This window comes from Sarcophilus harrisii, chromosome 2 (genome assembly GCF_902635505.1).
Source record: "Sarcophilus harrisii chromosome 2, mSarHar1.11, whole genome shotgun sequence".
In the NCBI taxonomy this organism is placed as follows: Eukaryota; Metazoa; Chordata; class Mammalia; order Dasyuromorphia; family Dasyuridae; genus Sarcophilus; species Sarcophilus harrisii.
In genome coordinates, this window is record NC_045427.1 from 16,778,716 (window position 1) to 16,801,017 (window position 22,302).

General features: G+C 35.9%; 2 long non-coding RNA genes across 5 annotated transcripts in view; one reads left to right on the forward strand and one right to left on the reverse strand.

Annotated features, from left to right (window-relative positions):
* LOC116421233 overlaps nt 1-15,455 on the forward strand; it is a 68,046-nt gene extending 52,591 nt beyond the window's left edge. Inside the window, exon 3 of the long non-coding RNA XR_004231535.1 lies at nt 14,881-15,455. This is a non-coding gene — a long non-coding RNA (uncharacterized LOC116421233). The remainder of the gene's footprint in view (nt 1-14,880) is intronic.
* Nucleotides 14,173-22,302, reverse strand: part of LOC116421232 — a 35,919-nt gene continuing 27,789 nt past the window's right edge. For 2 of the 4 annotated variants that reach the window (XR_004231531.1, XR_004231533.1), the window contains exons 3-6: nt 20,925-21,044; nt 18,383-18,545; nt 18,166-18,306; nt 14,176-15,159 (exon numbers count right to left, since the gene is read on the reverse strand). This is a non-coding gene — a long non-coding RNA (uncharacterized LOC116421232). Of the gene's footprint in view, nt 15,160-18,165; nt 18,307-18,382; nt 18,546-20,050; nt 20,139-20,924; nt 21,045-22,302 lie in introns of all 4 variants that reach the window. The other 2 variants (XR_004231532.1, XR_004231534.1) reach the window with 2 other exon arrangements.

The window sequence follows — 22,302 nt, forward strand, 5'->3', positions numbered from 1 at the left end:
TCAACAACTCTACAAATCAGATAGTATTATATTTGACATATAACTTAGGAAGACATAAAGGGCCACATAGCTACAAGATATCTGAGGTTATATTTGAATTCAGGTCATTCTGACTCCAAAACCAAGGCCCCATTCACTGTGCTACCCAGCTTCCTAGATTCCATTATTTCCAAAGAAATTCTGCTTTTTTAATAGCTGTAATTATTAGGAAGGAGGGTTTTTCCCCTGATATGAAATCTCTATTATAATCTCTACAACTTCTACCTATTGCTTTTATTCTGTCCTTTGAGGTTAAGCAGAAAATATCTAACCTCCTCTCTCTGACAGACCTGAAAGTCAATGAAGATGAGTCTCCCCTGAGCATGCTCTTTTCTAGAATAAACTTCCCCAATTCCTTCAGTGTATCCTCATATGGCATGGCCCTCAGGCCCTTTACCATTCTGCTTGTCCTACTTTAAAAGTTTATCTCCAGCATATCAATTTCATTTCTGTGGTGCCCAAGAAAACCTACCTTGCAGGAAGCAAGGCAAGATTTATCCTGGAATACTGAAAAAAAATTGGATTTGGCATCATACTACCTGAGTTTGAATTCTGGGACTTGCTAGCTGTGTGACCTTGAGCAAATCACTTAAACCATTAAGCATTATACTCACAACTGTTGAATGAATGGCAAACTAAGGTGAATGGAACATGAGAGATCTCCTTGGCTTATTAGCTGTGTGACTATTAAACAACTTTTGTTGAATTGTCCACTGATCCATCTGTCACTTTTCTGAGCAACTGTAGGGGGCCAGAATCCCAAGGCTTTAACTCTGTGTTTCTCAGGAGGGTGTCTCCACTTTGCTTGGGATCTGCTATTTTAAGCTGATTAAGAGGAACAAATACTAGAATAAGAACCCGGACATACCACAGACACATCTCCTTGGTGCATATGACACCCAAAGCCCTATTAGCCCCATGATGCTATTCCACATGAATTAGGAAGCAAGATGGGGTGGTAATTTCTCTCCTTTTTAGCATCTTCTTTTTCATCATCCATCTGTGTGGGAGTTAGAATGATGCTATATAAATTGCAAAGTCAACCAGGCATGAAGTTAATGAAGAGTGGAATTTTAGTCAGTGCACAGATGAAGGAGCCCTGTGTTTATCTATACATGGTTAATCTGACTAGGCTTTGGGCAAGTACAGTCCATGAAACAGTGATGACTCGAGTCCAGGTCCTCAGGAAACTGAATGAGGGCCCTTTCATAGAAGAAAAGACTAAAGAAAACAATTTCTCATGGCTACATGTGATTTCCATTTAAATGCACCTCTTTAAATCCTAATGTTTTTTTGGTCACTTGAATTAATAGTATTTCACATTTCTATAGTACCTTAGTGTTTATGATAATAGGAATGGGAATGGACCAGTGATGTCATTGGTAAAAAGAACGCACAAGGAAGAAAGATCCGGTTCCAAAGCAGATCCACATGTGCTCTTGACTTTAAATCTTAGAATTCCTTGTAGGTTGAATGTGTTGTCCACAGTCACTAAGTTAGTAAGTGTTAGAATGGTTCTAGTACAATAATAATAATTTTGAGATATATATATGTATATGTATATATATATATATATGTGTGTATATAGGCATATATATATATATATATATATAATGTTTGTATGTACATATGCACACACACATATATGTATGTGTATATATATATATATATATATATATATATATATAATGTGTGTATGTACATACATACACACACACACACACACACACATATATATATATATAGTGGTTTAGTTTTTGATATATTTTCTCTACCTTGTCTCATTAGAACCTCTCAATATTCCTGTGAGGTAGACACTATAAGCATCATTCTCCTGGTTTTACAGATGAAAAAGTGAACATCAGGGAATTTGCAGTATGCTCTGGTTCACATGACTGCTACAATTTCTTTATTTTTTTCTTAATTATTTTTCTTTTATTTTAACATCCTTTTCTTTAAAAAAAACTGACTCCCAGATTTCTCTTTCTCCCAACCCTTCCTCACTCAATAAGAAGACAAACAATATGATATCAATTATATATTTTAAATCATGCAAAATATGTTTCCATGAGTCATATCACAAAAAGATTAAAAATAGCTATTATATATTTAAAAGGAATAGAAGTTGTACATAATAGATTTGAAATTTCATGTAAACATCTTTTCTGTTCTACAGTTATGAAAAGATTGTTTTGTTTCTTAGGTTCAGAATAAAATAAATAAAAATTAAGGCATAAAATAAGGAAAAACAATTTGTTTAATTTTACATTGGGAAGTAATCAATTTTCTCTCTGGAGGTGGATAGCACTTTTTTTATATTTTTGGAAGTATTTATCCATTTCACTTAGATTATCAGATTTAATGGGACACAGTTGGGCAAAATAGCTTTGAATTTTGTTCTAATTTCCTCTTCATTGGTGGAAAGTTCACCCTTTTCATTTTTGATACCAACAATTTGATTTTCTTTCCTTTTTTAATCAAATTCACTAAAGATTTATTTATTTTGTTGCTTTTTTTCCTTAAAACCAGTTCTTAGTTTTGTTTATTAGTTCAATAGTTTATTTAACTTTCAATTTTATTCATCTCCCCTTTTATTTTTAGAATTTCAAATTTGGTATTTAATCGGGGTTTTAAAGTTTATTCTTTTTCTAGATTTTTTGGTTGCATGCCCAAGTCACTGATATTCTCTTTCTCTATTTTATGCAAAGAAGCATTTAGAGATATAAAACTTCCCCTAAAAACTATTTTGGCAGCATTCCATAAATTTTGGTATGTTATCTCATTATTGTCATTCTCTTGGATGAAATGATTGATTGTGTCTATGATTTGTTGTTTCATCCACTCATTTCTTAGGATCAGATTATTTAATTTCCCTAACTTTTTCCCTAATCGTTTATTACATGTAATTTTTATTGCATCATGATCTGAAAAGAATGCATTTACTATTTCTGCCTTTCTGCATTTTGATTTTGAGTTTTTTATGCCCTTATACATGGTCAATTTTTGTGTAGGTTCCATGTACTGCCAAGAAAAAGGTATATTCCTTTATGTCTCCATTCAATTTTCTCTAAAGGTCTATCATACTTAACTTTTCTAAATTTCTATTTACCTCTTCAACTTCTTTCTTATTGATTTTGTGGTTTGATTTATCTAGTTCTGAGAGAGTGAGGTTGAGATCCCCCATTAGATAATTCTTCTTGCAGCTCTCTTAACTTTAAAAAAAATTTTTTAACACTTAGAATTTTATCCTGCAATTTCTTATAGCACAATAGTACTCATTCAAAAACTCATTCAGTTGTTCTCCAATTGCTGAGGATCCCCTCTAATTCCAGTTCTTTGCCACCATAAAAACACTTGCTCTAAATATTTTTTCCATAGATCCTTTCTTCTTTTCATGTTTTTAGGATAGGCCTAGTATTACAATTGGTACCATTGAAATTTGCGAATGAAAGTTATATTCCTTCCTTCTCTACTAAATGACTCTGACTTAATCTGGCCATGTTACTTTTCTGCTATACTCACTGTATTTACACTACCTCAGTTCTCTCTATTCTTTTTACAGGAATCCTATAAAGTAGGTAGACAGAAGACTGCACCAGGAATCAGGGAGAGTAGTGTAATGGATAGAGTGCTGGACCTACAATCATACAAAAATGTATCACTTTTTAAGATGTAAAAGTAGTTTCACAAAGGATTTAAATAAAATATTTAAAGGCATGCAACTAAAATTGGTTGCTAGGTAATGTATGGAGCACAGGCTTTGAGTTTAAATCCACACTCAAACACTATCTGTGTGACCCTGGACAAATCACTTAACTTTGACTTGCTTCAGTTCCCCCAGTTGTAAAATTGGGAGAATAACAGCAGCTACCTTCTAGAGTTTTGTGGTGATCAAATGAAATGATATATTAATGTACTTAGGACGGTGCTTCCACCCTTCTTGTGTAAGTTCTACCAGTTCATTCTCTATTCCAGACCTTTAAGTGTAGGTGCTCTTCAAAACTCTTTGACATTCCCTTCTTTCTCTCTTCACTCTTACTCTTGGTAAACCTGTCAGATCTCATATTTTGAGTTTTTCTGGTCATTTTCATTTCAGATGACTCCAATAGACATTGGATAATCCAACCCTATTGCTCTCTGAACTCCAATCCAACATCAACTGACATGTAGATATCTCTTCCTTGATGTCTCTCCAATGCCTAAAACTCAGTATGTAAACACACATACACACATGTCCTAACAGCACTCGTTTCCTCCTCCCCATAAAGTTATTTTTCTTTGAAAATTTACTATTACTATTGAAAATAATGCCATATTCTCATCAAAGACCTTTAAGATGACTACTTGTCAGCTAACTTCAAGGCATCAACTTCCATGATTTTTCACCTTCCCTCCACCCCCACCAACCAACTGTCAATTTTTGATAATTTTAGCTTTTTACCTATTTTCTTCAATGCAGTCCCAATACTGACCTAATTCAGGTCTTCATCACCTATCTATTGGACTACTTTAATACCCTTCTGATTAGTTTCCTTAATTATCTTTTCTTCTCAAATACATGGCTGTACAAAAATGGCAAAATAATTTTCTTAATCTGCCCATGTTACATTTCTGCTCTAAAGTCTTCAGTGGTTCCCTATTGCCACTAAAATTAAATAGAGACAACTTATCAGGAATTTAAGGTTCTCCCCAATCTGGCTTTAACCTACATTCACTTTCATACACCTTGCTCTAGATAAATTGGATTTTTGATCCAATAAAATAACTGGTTATTTCTAACCTGTAGAAATTTACCCTAAGCATTGGGCCTGCCTAGAATGCATGCTTGCCTTAGCTTTGCTTTTAAGAATTCTTATATCCATCAAGACTGAATATAGATAACATTTTCTGATCCTCCAGTCTTAGCTGTTGATGCACCTTTCTTCTTTAATTACCCTGAAGTAGAGTAGGAGAGATCTTAGAAACCAAATAGTCCTGGCTCCCTACAAAAGAGGGAACTGAGATCCAGAGGGTTTAGGGTGGTTACCCAGAGTCAATATCTAGTAAGTAACTTCTGCCGGATTTTGAACTCCTTGTTTTGTTGTTGAGTTATTTTCAGTCACATCCGAATCTTCATGACCATGTTTGGGGTTTTCTTGACAAAGATAGTGGTGTTGGTTGCCATTTCCTTCTTCAGCTCATTTTACAGATAAGGAAACTGAGGCAAACAGGGTGAAGTGACTTGCCTAGGATTACAGAATTAGTAAATGTCTGAGGCCAGATTTGAATTTAGATCTTCCTGATTGTAGGTCCAGCACTCTATCAATTGCACTACTCATCCTGATTCCCGATCTAGTCTTCTGATCATTGTACCATCTCCCTGGACTGGTCTGTTTACCTGTTTTCTCTCATAGATTTTAGAGTCCTTTTAAAGCAGAGGGTATTTCTTTGTTATCTTTGAATCCCCAGCCTCCAAAGTATCTGGATCATAGTGCTTGCATCCTAAAAGTTTGTTGCCTTTGTGCTCCCACGACTTGCAAAGAGTCTGACTCATGCTGAGTGGTCATTGAATACTTGCCGAGTTGTCTTAAGTTTAGTCAATAGGCACATTGGACAATGAAGACAAATAATTCTTTCTCCTTCAGTAGACTTTAGCTTTACTACGTGACTTTAAGGAAGAAACAAATAAGCTTCAGTTCCCCAAAGCTCTTTATTGTTTAATCTTCCTAAGATGGAAAGGGTAATGGCTGAAGCTGAACCTTGGTTATAAGGATTAATGGGAAACAGGCTAATGCAACTTGAGTGCTTACCAGATTTATTTGAACCAGTATTCCTACGCTTCGTTGTTGCCCAGTAAATGAGAACACTATCCCAATTGATATGAAGCTCTTTCTTTTTTCTGTTTACTCTGTAAATTTCAGATTTCAGGAAATATTTATTACATACTTTGTATGTGGAGAGTTCTATGTCACAAATTGGAGGAAATAGCTCAATTAGAGAAGGCGAACTTCCTGCTGTGGAAAAGCACAGGTTTGAGAGCTGCCTTCTTCTTCACAACAAATCCTTCTGATCCCCTATTATTTCTACAATCAATTTCCACAATCAAATACAAAGTCCTTTATAGCTAGATAGCCAAGTGGTCCAGTGAATACAGTGCTGCATCTGGGCTCATAGAGACTTGGGTTAAAATCCAGTTTCAGTCCCATAATAGCTGTGTGATCCTGGCCAAGTCACTTCATTGCTGTCTGCCTCAGTTTACTCAACTATAAAATGAAGGGAATAAAAGGAAGAATTGTGAGGATCAAATGAGATGAGATCTATAAGGTGCTTAGCACTCAATCAGTGCTTGTTTCCTTACTTCTTTTGCAATCTGACTCCATCCTTCATTATCAACATTATTTTCTGGCCACTCCAATCCAATATTCTAGTTATGAACAAATTGCTTTCCTCTGCTTTTTCTTATACAGGACTTTCCATTTCCTCCTGCCATGTTTTGACATAAGCTGTCCTACATGCCAGGAACATATTCCTTTCTTACCTTTATTTTGTGGAATTTCTCACTTCAAATTTTAGCTTCCAATTTTACCTTCAACACAAGACCTTTTGTGATTCTTCCCTCTCTATCTGTAAACATCTCCTCCCCATTTATCTTGCTTTTATTTTGCACAAAATCCCCAGAAAATATTATATTTCCATTTGTAAAATGTTATGTGATCTCTATAAACTTACATATATCTGCTTATATAGTTACTTACATATGTACATGAAAAAACATTATGTGCACATAGAAATGGAAATCCCAGGTACGGAAATTCCTTCTGTCAATAAACTTTCTATAACCCATAGTCTTGGAATGTTGTCTAGGACACTGAGAGATGTTCTAGACATCACACACACACACACACACACACACACACACTGGTATGGATTCAGTGTGCCATTTTGGTCTTGAACATCCAATCTGCAACTCTCTTCTCTCTCTAGTCTGGTCCACTCATCCAATATTTAGTCATATTAAAAAAATAATATTCCTAGAAAAGATGACCATGATTTTAAAATTCACTATGAACAAGTCTTTGATGGGGGAGACATATGTCTGTTAACTCAAATTGTAGCTCCTGAATCCTGGCTTCTGTTAAATAATCAAAAAAAATTGTTCTGTGAATTCTTAAATAATACTAAACAGAATGCAAAGAAATAATAATCTACAATTCTCATCCATTCCTAAATCTGAGTCATACTCTGTCATCAATACACATAATATCTATTAGCAAAAGTGGTCACTGACTTAGAGATTCCTACAAGGAAGCACACAAGTAAAATCTTCCATGGACAGCTTATGATTGGAGAATACAGGACTTGTTTTCCTTGTTCTCCATAAGGAGGAGTGTAAATCAAAATTTTCTATTACTTGAATAACTTCTTGTTGGGTTATATACTCTGTGAGTGAAACAGGTGTCTTAAGGCTGAGATCTTCATAGGTATTCAGGTCTGTTCTCTTGACTGGGTTTGAAGAACTCAAAGATCTTTTCAAGTCATGTTTAGCAGCATCCTTCTCTCTTATGTCATGTAAGAGTAATCTGCACAGCCCTGCCACAGTCAAGCTTATTAAGCAGCAAAGGATTTTCCTTCCTCCGAACACTACTCAATAGGAATACTTTTCCTCTAATTAACTCGGGAAGCAATGGTTTTCCTCCAATCAGCTAAGCTCTCAGCAGAAGAAACTAATCTTGTCTTCTTCTAGTCAGCATAGCAAACATGTGATCCAGTTTCTGTGTTTTGTCTCAGTTTGGCTGCCTTTCTGTGACCACCTATCCCTGCTTTTTCTGTCTTGCTACAAATGCAATCTTAGGCAAATTACTGAGTCCTCCTTGACTTTAGTTCTCTCATGTGCAAAGTGAGTCTGTTAAGTATTTGGCCTCTAATATTCTTTCCATTTAGTTGCAAGATCTCTCAGTTTCACCTTTTTGAAAGATGAAATGTTAAGGCCTTAGAAAAAGTTCACTCAAGCTCGCTGGGACTTCAAAGAATTTCCTTATCTGCAAAATGAGGACTTGAAGTTGATGGCATCTAAGTGTCTGCTGGAATTGATATTTTTACAACTTTTAAGTCCTTGTTACAAAGGACTATTTACAATCATCTTAATGAGGAAGATAGGGCAAATGTTATAAAGCCTATTTGGTTGTTGTTTAGTTATAATAATTGTGTTCAACTCTTCACAACCTCATTTGGTATTTTCTTGGCAAAGATATCAAAGTGGTTTGTTATTTTCTGCTTCAGCTTATTTTACAGATGAGGAAACTGAGGCAAACAAGGTGAAGTGATTTGCCCAGAGTTAAACAACTAATACATATCTAAGGACAGGTTTAAATATAGTTTTTTCCTAATTCCAGAACCAGTGCTCTGTCTATAGGGTCACCTAGCTGCCTATTTTATTCCAGACCTGTAATTTCCTTGATGTAGAAGACTCACATAATAACCTCCATTAATATTTCCTTTTCACTATGACATCACCTCGGTTACATTAAAAAAAAAATAATGGCACTGACTCTGTTTGGCTTTTATCCACGATTTTGTGAAATTAAGTTTCACCTCCATTTAAGTCACCTGATTTAGGAGGTATCACAAGAATACTACTTCTTCCCACTGTGACCTGACTTAAAGAACTACACAAAATACTCCTCTTCCTCTCATCAGTGTGTCTTGATCTCCCTCCAGCAATAAGAAAACAGATAATCATGTGTTACCTCTTTTTTACTCTCTCCAAAATATATATTAACATATACACATACACACATATATGTGTATATATTTACATATATATGTATATAAAACATATAACAAATCAAGCTTTTAGCACCTGAGAAACTTGGATCAGACTTATTTGATAACCCCATGCATTGTCAATTAAACCATTGCCTATAATTACTTGGTTTTATTATTTTAGCATGACATCTCTCACCCCTTTTGCACAGAAGAAGTAATGAAGGCTCATAAAAGTTAGATCAATTAATAGATTCCAGAAGTGGTATTTCCACTGAAGATTCAAATAAATCCATATCTAACATCCTTTTCATTGACCCATAGTACTAGGTGTGATGTAATTTGTATGATGTTTTATATTAATACACGAGCTATGCCTTGGGACTAGATTGACTTATTTTTCATGCAGAATACTAGGTAGTCATGTCATTAAAGACATCTGCAATGATTCAGTAGGAAGTAAAGTTTCTGCACAATAGTGAGGTGTGGGTGGAGAAATGACAGCAAAGAACTTTGAAAAACTCTGAGAGCCTAGGAATGGCCATGCATTTATTAGAATGTGCGGAGGTTGGGAGAGAAAGAAATTACCTGAAATAAACACACACAGAGAAAGACGAATTCAACAATTTCTATTAAGTCTTTGAAACCCCAGAATATATAAGCCTCTTTTTTCTTTTTTCTTTTTCGAATATCAAGGTTGCTTCCTGAAGGAGAGGATTATGTTTCCATTCAGGCCTTAAGTAAGATTTCTGATTTCTTAATTCTCTTTTATTTTATTTACAGTGAAGCAGAATGAGAGTCTTATTTTCCTTCAGATCACATTGAGATCAAGATAATCCCTTCTCGTGTCAGTGAAGAGAAAGGTTGTCATGACCGGGAACAATGTGATACCTTATTGAATATAAGGGATGTGATGTGATCCTAAGGAAAATAGTGCCCATGCTACTTTCAGTGGGAGTTTAGAGAGTTTTGAATCATAAAAATTGGATAATATACATTCAGAATAAGACACTCACTCAGGAGTATCAATCCTAAAATTTCCAGTGAGTTATGAGCTTGCGGTAGTCTTCAAAAAGGAAAACCTCATCAGAAATGAAACTATGGTGGAGTGAAAAGGGTCTTGACCCAGGAACAACATTTTTACACTCCCCTCATAATAGAGTAGTATTTTTTCTAACACTGTACTTTTATACATTTATTATATTCATATTTCAGCAATATTTGTACTCCTATGTCAGAGAAATAATTGATCTATATACCCCAGAATAAAACTAGCAAAATTAGGATCTAAAGAAATTACAACATGGTTAGAAATTCTGTCTTCCAATTGCCACACTAATGTTGCTATGTATCTCAAGCCTGCCATCCCTCCCTTCTATATTCCTCTGACCCCGCAACAGTCTCCTTAGAAATGACCTTAAGGTATTCCAAGATGAGGGTGGTAATATTGACATGGAGTAGCTACACACATCTGATCTCATTGGCAAAGAGAACTCTCAGGTGAAGAAAATCCACCTATTGTTTCAGATCAAACTCTCTTTTGCAATTTAATTTTAGAGATTTAGCTAAAGCAAAGCTTCTTAAACTGTGAGTGATTACCTCATATGGGGTCTCATAATTGAATGTGGGATCATGAAATTATGATTTATTATCAGTAAATGTTTGATTTGTCTACCTCATTTATATACCCACTTCTCTGGGGTTACATAAATATTTCTTGGATGAAAAGGGGTCACGAGTGGGGAAAAAAAAAGTTTAAGAAGTCCTGACCTAGAATATGGAGAGATTTAGTGATTTGCCAAGTCACATAGCAAATAAAGCTTTTTAAAGAGTTAGTTTCATGCAATTGTGGAGACATGGCCTTACCCAGGGTAATGAAGACTTGGTTTCAAGGGGGGAATCTCTATTATTTAATCTCTAACATTTTCAACAATTTAAAGCATTTCCATTCAGTCACCATATTTCTCCTTCTCGATGCAGATGGCATTTTCCATCCTAAGTTTATTGGGATTGCCCTGGATCACTGAACTATCAATGTACAATCTTGTTGTTGCTATGTACAGGTAATCCTGGGTCTGCTTGTTTTACTCAGCATCAGTTCATATAAATCTTTCCAGGCCTTTCTAAGATCAACTTGCTCATAATTTTTATACAATAATAATATTCTATTTCTTTCATATGCCATAACTTATTCAGTCGCTCCCCAGTTGATAGATACCTACTTATTTTCCAATTCTTTGCCAATGCAAAAAGGGCTGTTACAAACATTTTTGCACATATGAGTCCTTTTCCCTCCTTTATGGTTTCCTTGGATTATAGACCCCATAGAGACACTGCTGGATTGAAAGGTATGCACAATCTTATAGAGCTTTGGGCATAGTTTCAAATTGCTCTCCAGAATGGTGGGATCAAGCAATAAACTCTTTTAAGACACCTACTATGTGCCAGGCATTATGCTGGAAATATAAATAGAAATGTAAAGAATCTCTATGCTCAATAAATTTACAAATTAATGAAAGAAGACAACATGCAAAAGGAAGATGAAAAGAAATGAGAAAGATTCTCAGCATGGGGACATGATGTAGTTTAAGGAGCCATAGCTGTTTGGGAAATGAAGAGATGACTGGGGGTGCCCTCTTGAAATAGAGTTTTGGGTAGGAGCTCTTTGGCCTCCAATCAGAGAGACAGAAGGTGCTCAGGGTACTGATGAGGTAGGAATATGAAGGCTGATACAATCACATAGAATGATGAGGTTCCTAATGGAGTCATGAAGAGCTGGACATGAATGAAAAATGACTAAAGAACAACAAATATTCAATGTGGAAGATACAATGAATAATGAGCCTTAGCTCATTAGTCTTAGCCAGCAAAATGGCCATCCTCAAGTAATTTCTCATTTAACAACTTAACTGAGAACATTTGCCAATTTCCACAGATCTGTGATCTCTTATAGGTAAGAAGTTTCGCCAGTGGAACATGACTAAACTTTTGGGATGCAGGGAAAGTGAGACATAATCAAGACAAGTTTATAAATAGTCCAGAATGCTAAGTTGCAAAGTTTGGATTTTGTCTTCCCATTAATAGGAGAGTAATTAAGGTTTTTACTCTATCAGGAAGGTGATTTGGATGTGTAAATTAAGAATGTTGTTTTTGTCCTTTGTCCTTGATGATGACCATGACAATAGGGAGTCGATGTCATGATATGAAAATAAATTGGATTTGAGTGAGATATGATTTGGCAAGATGATCAGCTTCACTTTCTCCTCCAGAAACATCTGATTCCTGGAGCCAGCTATAGATCAGGACAACTGAGATGACCCTGGATATGGTGCATATGGCCAGGTTGAGAATAGTGAAAGATTGGAATCTGTTTAATATATCAGAAGGCTCCTCCCCTTAACGGAGCGAGGATCTTAATCAGGATGGTGATCTCTGAATGGATTAAAAAAGGCACACATTAGAGACATTTTGAATGAAGAATTGGCAGGGCTTAGTATGGCCAAAAGTAAGTTGTGATCACATCTCTTTTTACTTATTTATTGGATTGACATCATCTGTGTTGTTTGTTATCGTCACTAAATGAAAATTCACAAGGGGGTATACTTCCATTTCCTATTCTACTCCTTTATAGATTGATTTTCAACTGACATTCAGGAAGGTAGAGTAACTTGTCCAGAACCCCACAAGTAGTTCATACCAGAAGAAATGTTCATAACCAGACATTTGTCTATATGTAGTATGAGAACTTTAATTAGATAATTTCTATGCTTCTCTCCAACTTTCCAACAGTTTCCAAAATTTGATCTATACTCCTTGAATGAGGATTGGCCATTATGTGCATTTGCCTTTAGGGGAAGTGAAGAGGAAGCTAGTGACCAAGATAAAGTTAGAGAGATAACAAGCTTGTCATGGTGTACTGAGAGAGTCAATAAGATGGAGATGTAATGTCCAGCCTAGCTCTCTGGAGGGCCTTGGGATCAGTCAGAGTCAGGATCAGTCAAAGTCCTTGGTCTTTAGAAGGAGAAATGAAGGAGGCAGGCAAGCTGCCAAGTGGTTTGTCAAAGATGAATTCTGGACTTTGGAGCCTGAAGTCTTCCCTCCTGAGCAGCTGCAGCAGAGAGACTCTGACTCTCTCCCTCCACCTTCCAATCGTTCCCTATGATTACCTCACCACAACTCATTCAGCAGGGGCCAATCTTGAGGAGAGCCCTCACATCACCATATCATCTAAGTATATGTTTATAGAACCATTATCTCAAATTAGTAGGTAATTAGCCTTAAGTGCTCTGCTGTCTTAGATTCAAGTACACCTTTTTAGAGTTCTAACCCTCTACATGGGGAGAGGATCAAGTAGGAGGTGACCCATAGTGTAAATTGTTCTATGGATGAAAAAAAAAAGTTTGAATAATTAGCTCATTGGGGATAACCGAGAAAGCATCTTTATAGCACCATGACATTTATAGCACCAAGAGAAAGTGAAACTTTCTCTTCATTTTTCAGATAAGGAGTTGGGATTCAGAAAAGGGAAATGACTTGCCTATGTCACATAGTTATTAGTGGCAAAATTGGATTCAACTTCACATTCAAAATCTAAGGGATTTATCCACAAGGTCACTCTGACTTTTCTACAGAAATAATCCTTTGCCTTTATCTTGAGTTGGGCGATTTGCTAAGTGCTTTTTCTATTATCTTATTTGATGTTCACTCCAATCTTTGAAGATAAATAGGGGCTGTTATCATGCCCTTTTAATAGATGAGAAAACTGAGCCTTCTTGATTATACATATGTAAAATATAATTGTAAAATCATATTTTTAGTTTGTCTTCATTTCATCATATATTTCTTCTCTTTAGACACTCATATTCTTTTTAACCAAAAAAGGAGGATGAAAAGTTTCACAAAACTTATTAATCCATCAACCAATACTAGCAGTAAATACAATGTTTTTCATCCAAAATCTCTCATGTCTTCAGAAAAGAGAGAGAAGGGCAATTTTCCATTTCTTCTATGGGCCACATTTGATCACTATAATTACATATTATTATGCATTATATTTTTACATACACATTACATATTATTTTATATTTCATATATTACAATTACATAGACATATGTTTCCTTTCTCTTGCCCCTATCCCAGCCCATTTAGAGGCAACTGGGCAGTTCAGTGAAAAGAACATTAAACCTAGAGTAAACAGGTCATGAATTCTATACACCTCAGTTTTCTCATCTGTGAAATGTAAATAATAGCAATACCTATCTCCCAGGACAGTTGCAAGGCTAAAACTTTACAAACTTTAATGCTATGATTATTGTGGGGTGGTGGTGATGATAATGATTATTGTTATTATCAATTACTATATTTCTTTCCCATTGTAATAACTGGACATATTGTTTTCCTGGTTTTGCTTAGTTTACTTTGTATCATTTCATATAAGAACCTTGTACTCAATATCTTAATGTTCCACTTTTCATAATGTAATGATATTTCATTATTTATAATACTCCAATGGATTTAAACATTCCCCAGTCAATATCCATTTAGTTTGTTTCCAGTTCTTACCTAGTACAAAAAATATTTTCATAATTATTTTGGTGTAAGTGGAATCTTTCATTCTATTTCATTTCATGAACATACGCTTATAAGTGGAATCTCTGAGACAAAGGACATGGACAGTTTAGTCATTTTTCACAAAATTACAAATTAATTTACACAGTAGGTGGACAAATTCACATCATCATCAATTAAATTTTCACATTTATGATTGCCCTTTTGGGTCATCGTTGCCGGTTGCTGAATATGAAGTATTAACTCAAAGGTTTGACTTACACTTAATATTATTGTTTTGGAAAAATCTTTCACACATTTCTTAATAATCTGTAGTGCTTTTTGAAAACTCTTTGTTTATATCCTTTGACCCCTTATCTCTCTAAGGGAATTACTTAAAAGGATTCTGAATGGTAGCATCTAGTTATATAACCTCAGCTAGGTCTCTTGTAACCTTAGAAGCTACTAATTTTATAAACATTGCATATATTAATTAAATGGGACCTTATAAGTTAAGATTTCTATGTATTATATCCCTTGATCTTTTCTAGATTTTGGACAGGCTATGGAGTTTATCGAAGGTTGTAACTGAGCAGGCTATGTCATGCTGATTATGTTGGGGGACTGATGAGGAGAAGAGAAGAGAAAATTGATTTCTGCATATATGGGAGTGAGAATCTTGGGGTAAACAAAATGAGATGTGTAACTGTGTAAAAAGACTAGAGAATGAATGTGGCACATGCAGCAGAAACCGTCTCAACAATGGAAAAGACAATCAGATCTGAGCAAGAGCTTGCAGTGCTTTGGGTTCCAGCTGCAACGATTCTTTCCTGGAAAAAAAAAAACAGAATTATGTCATTTTGGGTACACTTGATTGTTCTGCAGGTGAAGAAGTAATCACATATGACTGTCTTCCTCTTTTTTCCAAAGTCATTTCAGTTCTACAGGCTCAAAGATCTAAAAGAGAACTTACAGACTACATAGTTTAACCCTTCTTTGAACAGATAATAAAACTGAGGAAGTGACTTCATCATAGAAAATCTGCAACATCAAGGAGACTTAGAAGCTATTTATTCCAACATTTGTAAGTTAACAGATGAAGAAATAAAAGCCAAATAAGATTGAGTGACTATTGTGCAAGATAATACAAATATGAAGTAACAGGGATTTGAACTTGAGTTCTCTGCTTCTAGAAGCAGTGTTCTTTCCACTGTACCAGGTTTTCCTCCCGCCACTTCCATTGCCATTATCATGATTATCCAGGGTCCAAAGCAAATATATGCAATGTTGGATTTTCCCTCCACTTTATCTAGCCATATTACAGCTAAAATATAATTGAAATAATGCAAAACATCATCATATTGGTATGCTTCATAATACAGTCTAAGCACGTATAACAGCATAAAATGATAATTGAATCAATTTTTTATTGATTCGCCAAATGTCTTGGAGTTTTTAATAAGCATAAATAAAACAGATTGATGGGTACTCCTATTTCTCATAAATTCCCCTCGATTGGCTTCTATTGTGGAGGAATTGTCCAAGTCTTAATATGACAAGAGAAACTTAAAAAAGGTGACTCAGGAGGATGGGTATGCTCTTATAATATAATAAAATCTGCCTGGTTATCCCAATAAGCCACGAGCTTCTTGCCAGCTTGTATTATAAAACTGTAGAATGAACCTTATATTCTTATCAGTTATTTATTTCTGAACCCTGACCTGTTGTCCTTCCAGAGGTCAAATGTTAAATATGATGACTAACCTAAAGAGATATCTCCAAAGTTACTAAGTCTTCTGGGGTGCCCTGATGCAATCCTGTTTTCTTAAAGCAAGAAGGGAACATAGAGATCATCTTGTCAAATCACCCCATTTTACAGAGAAATAAATTGAGACCCAGAGAGTTCAACAGAGGTAACTGCTCTAAAGTTAAATAATGATCCTTTTCTTTAAGTTCAGTGATTTTCTATTTTCTATTATTTATAACATTTTGAGGAGTGTGGTATGACACTCATTGCAAATGAATTCATATTTCTCAAAACAGAATACAAGAGTGAAAAAAGTATGGTTATGTCCAAGGTCTTGTGAGAAGATGAGCAATGCTTCCTTAATTATCTGGTAAAAACTCAAGATTGGAGTTTTCTCTTAGTTCCCTTTTGTGTTGCCATGTTTTTTTTTTAATATTGGAAGTGGGATCTGACACTATCTTTCTCCAGAAAAAGAAGTGCAAAGTCAAACTGGTCCTCACTATTAATTCAGTTTCCTAATTTAGTTCATACATAATGTATTTTGTGCTAGGATCAAAATAAGGAACTAAAAGCAAACCAAAAAAACCTTATATCTCATTCTATAAATGGTGAAACTGAGGCTGAACTATATGAAGTAGCTTGCTTTAGGTTACACAGGATTTAAGCGATAGAGGTGGGGTTAAAACTCAGTTGCCATGATACTAAATTCAGCATACCAAATTTATCCTGTTTTCTACTGTACTATTCTACCTCTGTGTGGCTGCTCCCTCTGGTGATGTTAACTGGAATAGTTTCACACCCAAGTAGGTAGTCTTTGTGAACTGTGGCACCTCAATAATAAAGGCAATCTCTTTTCTTACTGGCCTTTTCAAATTTAACTAGCTGGCCTTCAAACAATGGGTTTACAGAATCATCAAAGCTTCTCTCCAAACCATTCCACCTACTTAGATTTTGAGGTTATTGTTGTTATTATTGTTATTTTTCCTATATTTTCGAAGAAAGCCAATGATATCATGGAACGATGTTTTGAAATGCATGTGAATTAGATTTTTGTAAGGCAGAGTTATGCAAAATCATCAGCTTCATTCTCTTTTCTAAGGGCATTAAAGTCTAGTGGTAAGGTGAAATTCAAGATGACTGGCAATGGCCCAGGATGCAGTGGATAACCTGGGCATCTTTGCTGTTCTGAGGTATAGTCTTCAAGAACACAAGGTCACCTTCACACCACAAAGAGGTACCAGGGGAAGACTGAAGTGGGGGTATCATCATACACGTGTTGAAAATTATCCTATTGGCATATAAATTTGAAAGTATACCTCATAAACTCACATAATTATAGTTTGGCCCCATTTACTCCAAATCAGATCCTAAAAGTTATCTCCACAAGAACATACCCTGAAATAGACTATTCAGTCTCTGCTCCCAAAGATCCAATGATGATAGTCCCGCGGTCTCTCCAGGTGCCTTCTTGCACTTTTGTTTACCTCTGATTATTTGGAAGTTTTTCTTGTTATTCAGCCTCAACTTACGTCTTTGCAATTTCTATCCATTTCTCCTAATCCTGCCCCTATGATCTGAACTATTCCCTGACAACATAAATCTAAAGAGAATAGAGCTTTCAAATATAAGCAGATCAGAAGCTAGAACTACCTTTTGATCCTCCTCCAGTTCTTTATGTATTTCATATACATACATTCGTACATACACACATATCTACATAATTTTTATAGACACATGCACAGTTTAGAAAAAAAAAAGAAAAGAAATGGACAAATCTTGTTTGAACACTACTTAGACTGTTATCCAAGCTGATCCATCAGTAAAGCATTTAGATCCTTAGGTAGGACTTTAGCAGGTGAAGTGGGGGAAGGAGGTGCTTACAAAAGCTTGTTGAATTGGATTTAACTGCAGCAGATAGATAGATGCCCTCACTGGCGATCTGCATTCTGTTATGATTGGCAGTGTGCCTTTGAGCATTGCGGGCTTCTCTTTGTTTTATGAGATTCGGGGTAGCAGGGCCACTCCCCCAGAACGCAGGACCACCTCTGTCTGGAGCTGAAGAACAATGAGCTGTTAAAAGGGCAAGTACCTTACTTGATATTTTAGAGCAAATCAGAAATCCTGTCTTCCTGAAGTGTCACTTTCTCTCCATGCATGCTGCTCTGCTCTACATCAAAATGCACTGCAATCAGATTTCAATTCTACTGTTTCCATGTATGTAGCCAGACACCTGCAGTGGTACAAACAAGTTAGGTATCTGGGAATGTTCTGTTTCACCCTTCTCCAACCCCTTCCCTCCAACCTACCGCTGGGTGATGTTTGCAATTCCATTTAATGATTCATTCCATTAGAATATGAAAGTTTTTATCTTTGTTAAAATGGCAGGAACCCCTGGATTGGCTATGATTTTAAGCTACTAAAAACCAGTTTCACCAGTGAGAATGAAGAATTAGAGGATTTTCTTGATGTCTATAGAGGAGACAAATAGGAAGGAAGATGCGTGCATGTGAATTAGTGGTGGAACTGAAGTGCTACTTATTAAAGGGAGGATTTATAAGTACCTAAATCATGGCCATTTCCTATAGACTATCAAATGAAGGCTGAATAACTGTGTGTTATAGCAAAGTGGTATCTTATCAATGATCTTTGGATTTGAAGGGTTTGGAAGAATCTTTGGGGAAATTGGTATACTTACTGTCAATATCATCATCATCTAGTCATGAATTCTAAATTGTATCCTGCTTCATTGTCTTATTATCTTGTCAGTCACTTATGAGTTATATGAACTTGGGAAGTCAATTAACCCTTGTCTGCTTTAGCTTCCTCAACTAAAATGGGGATCCTAATAACACCCTCCCGATTAAATTATTTATAGAGTGTTTAGCCCAGTGTCTGGCATATAGTAGTTGTTTAATAAATGCTTATTTACTACTTTACTTCCCTTTTTCCCTCTCACCAGCTACTATGTTTCCTGTCCCCCAAATAACTAGCATGAATAATGTTATCTTTATGAATTTTAAACATAATTATAAATAACAGCTATGAGATATAGGAAATAAAACACCGCTCTTGGAGTCTTTAAGGCTTGAGTGGAAATCTGACTTTAGGTTCTTTCCAGCTGTATGATTCAAGAGAAAGTCACTTTATCTGTTTGCATTAGTTTCTTTATCCGCTAAATAGGGATAATAATGGCATTTGTCTCCCAAGAGTGGTGAATGCATAAAATGAGATATTATAAAGGGCTTTACAAACCTTAAAGTAACTTATAAATGCCAGTGACTAGCGATTTTATTGCATATATTTTGCACATACTTAAAATGTATATTGCATCTCCCCCAAAAAGCACTTTGAAGGCAAGGCCAGTTTCCTTTTTCCCTTTTCTCTTTCTCTCCTCAACTCCTAGCACACTGCCTAGAATGTAGTAGATATTTAATAGATACTACTAATTCATAAATTTGACATTGAGTCTTTGGCCTTTTGTGTAACAACTTCAGGTCTTAGCTCCCTTAATTCTTCAATACTTCACATCTGATACACTTCTGCTAAATGAAGGCCCAGCTTGGCATGGACCCATTGTCCTGCTGTTTGCTGTGTTTGGCTGGGTTCCAGTGACATAAGGCCTTCAGTGATGTAACCAAGCTCTTTAGTCTTCTTCCTGACAGCAGCCAGGTGCTATCGGTGGTACTGAAGCAACCAGGGCAAGGGGCCTGCTGTCCAGAGTCCTGAACGAAAATCTCACGTTTGTGCAGATAAACAAGCATTGGGCCCACCTCACTGATTGTTTCAGCAGAGGGATACCACCCATTCAATAACTCTATTCTTCTGTTATTATAAACTTTCCATAAGAAGTAGAAAGCTTTGAGAGGTATCTTGGCATGGGCTAATTTTCTTAGTTCCTAAGGCTTTCTAAGAATGAGATCTCCAATAATTGGACTTTCAGTATTCCTGGCCTTTCTCCATTTGCTGATACATACCATGTCACCTTCTGTTGCAAGTACAATGATCGTGCTTCCTGGAGGGAACTTATATGCCTCCGATGCTTTCCTAGGATGATCCACTTGTCTGCAGGTTAAAGGGAATCTAGATGTGGTTCTTGAGTAGGGTTAAATTGCTCGGAATCCAGAGCAGATTATGAGAATTTCCCCTATGACAATTTCTAGACTTTTGCATGACTCTCACATTGAGGTCCCATCCTCTCCCACTGGTAAGTATTGGTGCAGGATCATGGAAAGTGGGTGTAAGTAGATATTGAGCTTGTTACACTATTATTGCTGGAGGGATCACAGGGGAATTCCAATGAAGAAACTACAAAAGGAATTAATGTCAATAGAAGAGAGACTTGAAGTAGAATTAAAAGTGACTGGTAAAGTGACATATAATTTAGGGGGGCAAAGGAACAAAGATTGTGTCTCTCTTGTTGTGGTAGCTCATTAGGCGCCACTATGACTAATCGGCTGCCTCCTCACATTATCAGTAAATGGCTTTCAAGTCACTGTAAATTATCCAATGGTAGCTGATATGGCCAAAAGGTGGCCATGAAAAGTAGAAGCCAAGAAAATGGCATCAGAGCAGCCTGATGACTGGAAAACCAGTGGGGATGTCCAGAATTAAGCATGGGTCTCTGGAAATGAGAGAGGATAGGACTTAAAGCAGAAACAATTTATTCAGAAAAAGGTGAAGCTTCCAGAAACCACAGTACATCCAGAAGAGAGTACTATGATTCCATCATCAGAGGTCACCATCATCTTTGTTTATTAAGGGTTATGAGTTATCTAGAATACATAACCATCCTAACTGCACATGTCTACTACATGTATGCCCAGATTATATGGGTTCCATTGAGTATACCTTCTATGCAAATGATCAAGTACTGGGTTCTGTCTGAGTTCCCACGCTGTCTTACTGTTAATGAGGTAATCTTAGGAGTGAAGTTCTCATTCCATTATATCCAATGATGTTTGAGGAAATCTAATTTGAAAGAAGAAAAGAAGCTTTACTTAAGCATTTACCATATGACTAATTGCTTTACAAAAAATCATCTCATTTGATTCTCATAATATCCTAAGGGGAGAGGTCCTATTATTTTATAGCTGAAGAAATTGAGGGAGACAGAGATTAGGTGACTTATCCAGGGTCACACAGCTAAAAAGTGTCTGAGACTGGATTTGAAATCAGGTTTTCCTGATTCCAGGATCAGTGTCTTAGCCACAGTGCCACTCAGATGCCTTTAATTTATTTGAAATAATGTGTTTGCCATCTAGCTTATAACAACATTAATAGAGGACTAAAAATCATAGTTTTTAAAGGGCTGTTGACCCTCAGGGTCTTCTTGATTTTGGAGTAGTTTTTTCTGGATGTACTTCTGTAAAAAGTATCTACTTAGGAGATACTGAAAGTAGATCCTTCCTTCACACTGTGCTCTCTGTAGATGCCTTGAAGAAATGTATTTCTTTTTTGTTTAAATGCATCATATGTGTTCCATTACACACTACTGTATGGTAGAAAGATGGTTAGATTTGGCTTTCTAGGCCTTCAGTTCAAATCCTGCCATTTTTGCCTGCTACCTGTGTGGCACTGAACTTTGACCTCTCTGGCCTTTAGTTTCTTCATCTATAAAATGAGATGTTCATACTCATCAAACTCTATTATCCCTTCTAGTTCTAAATCTATGATTTTGTTCAGGATGTCAATTCTCAAAGATAGTCTGACATTAACTAACTGACCATGGACAAATGAAGTTTCTACTTAAGGGCTCAGTATCTACAAAATGATGCAGTTGAATTAATGATCACTGGAGTCCCATTCAAACCTAATAGTCTCTGTTTTGTAAAATATAAAGTCCTTTAAGGTTGAAATGCTTCACCATTTTAATAAAGAATTGTGTTTTCCATTCATTAAAAATAATTTAGGAGAAATGTGTGCCAATAAATTGAAATTAACCACTCTTATGACTCAGGACTGGCTTTTTGGACTCATAATGAAAGCACTAGTGCTCTCCTGGTGGAAACTTCTGAAATTGCAATCAAAGTACATTAATACATGGAAGAATTTATATGTCTGAATTGCATGTTTCTTCCACTGATACAAATCACAAATGACAAAAATCATCTTGTGTGATTCTTGCCCATGACTTTTTTTTAGATCTTTCACTCAGGACCTACCCAACATTTCAGGTCTCTGCCCCTATATTTCTTGAAATTCCATGGAAAACAACAGAGCCTGTGAG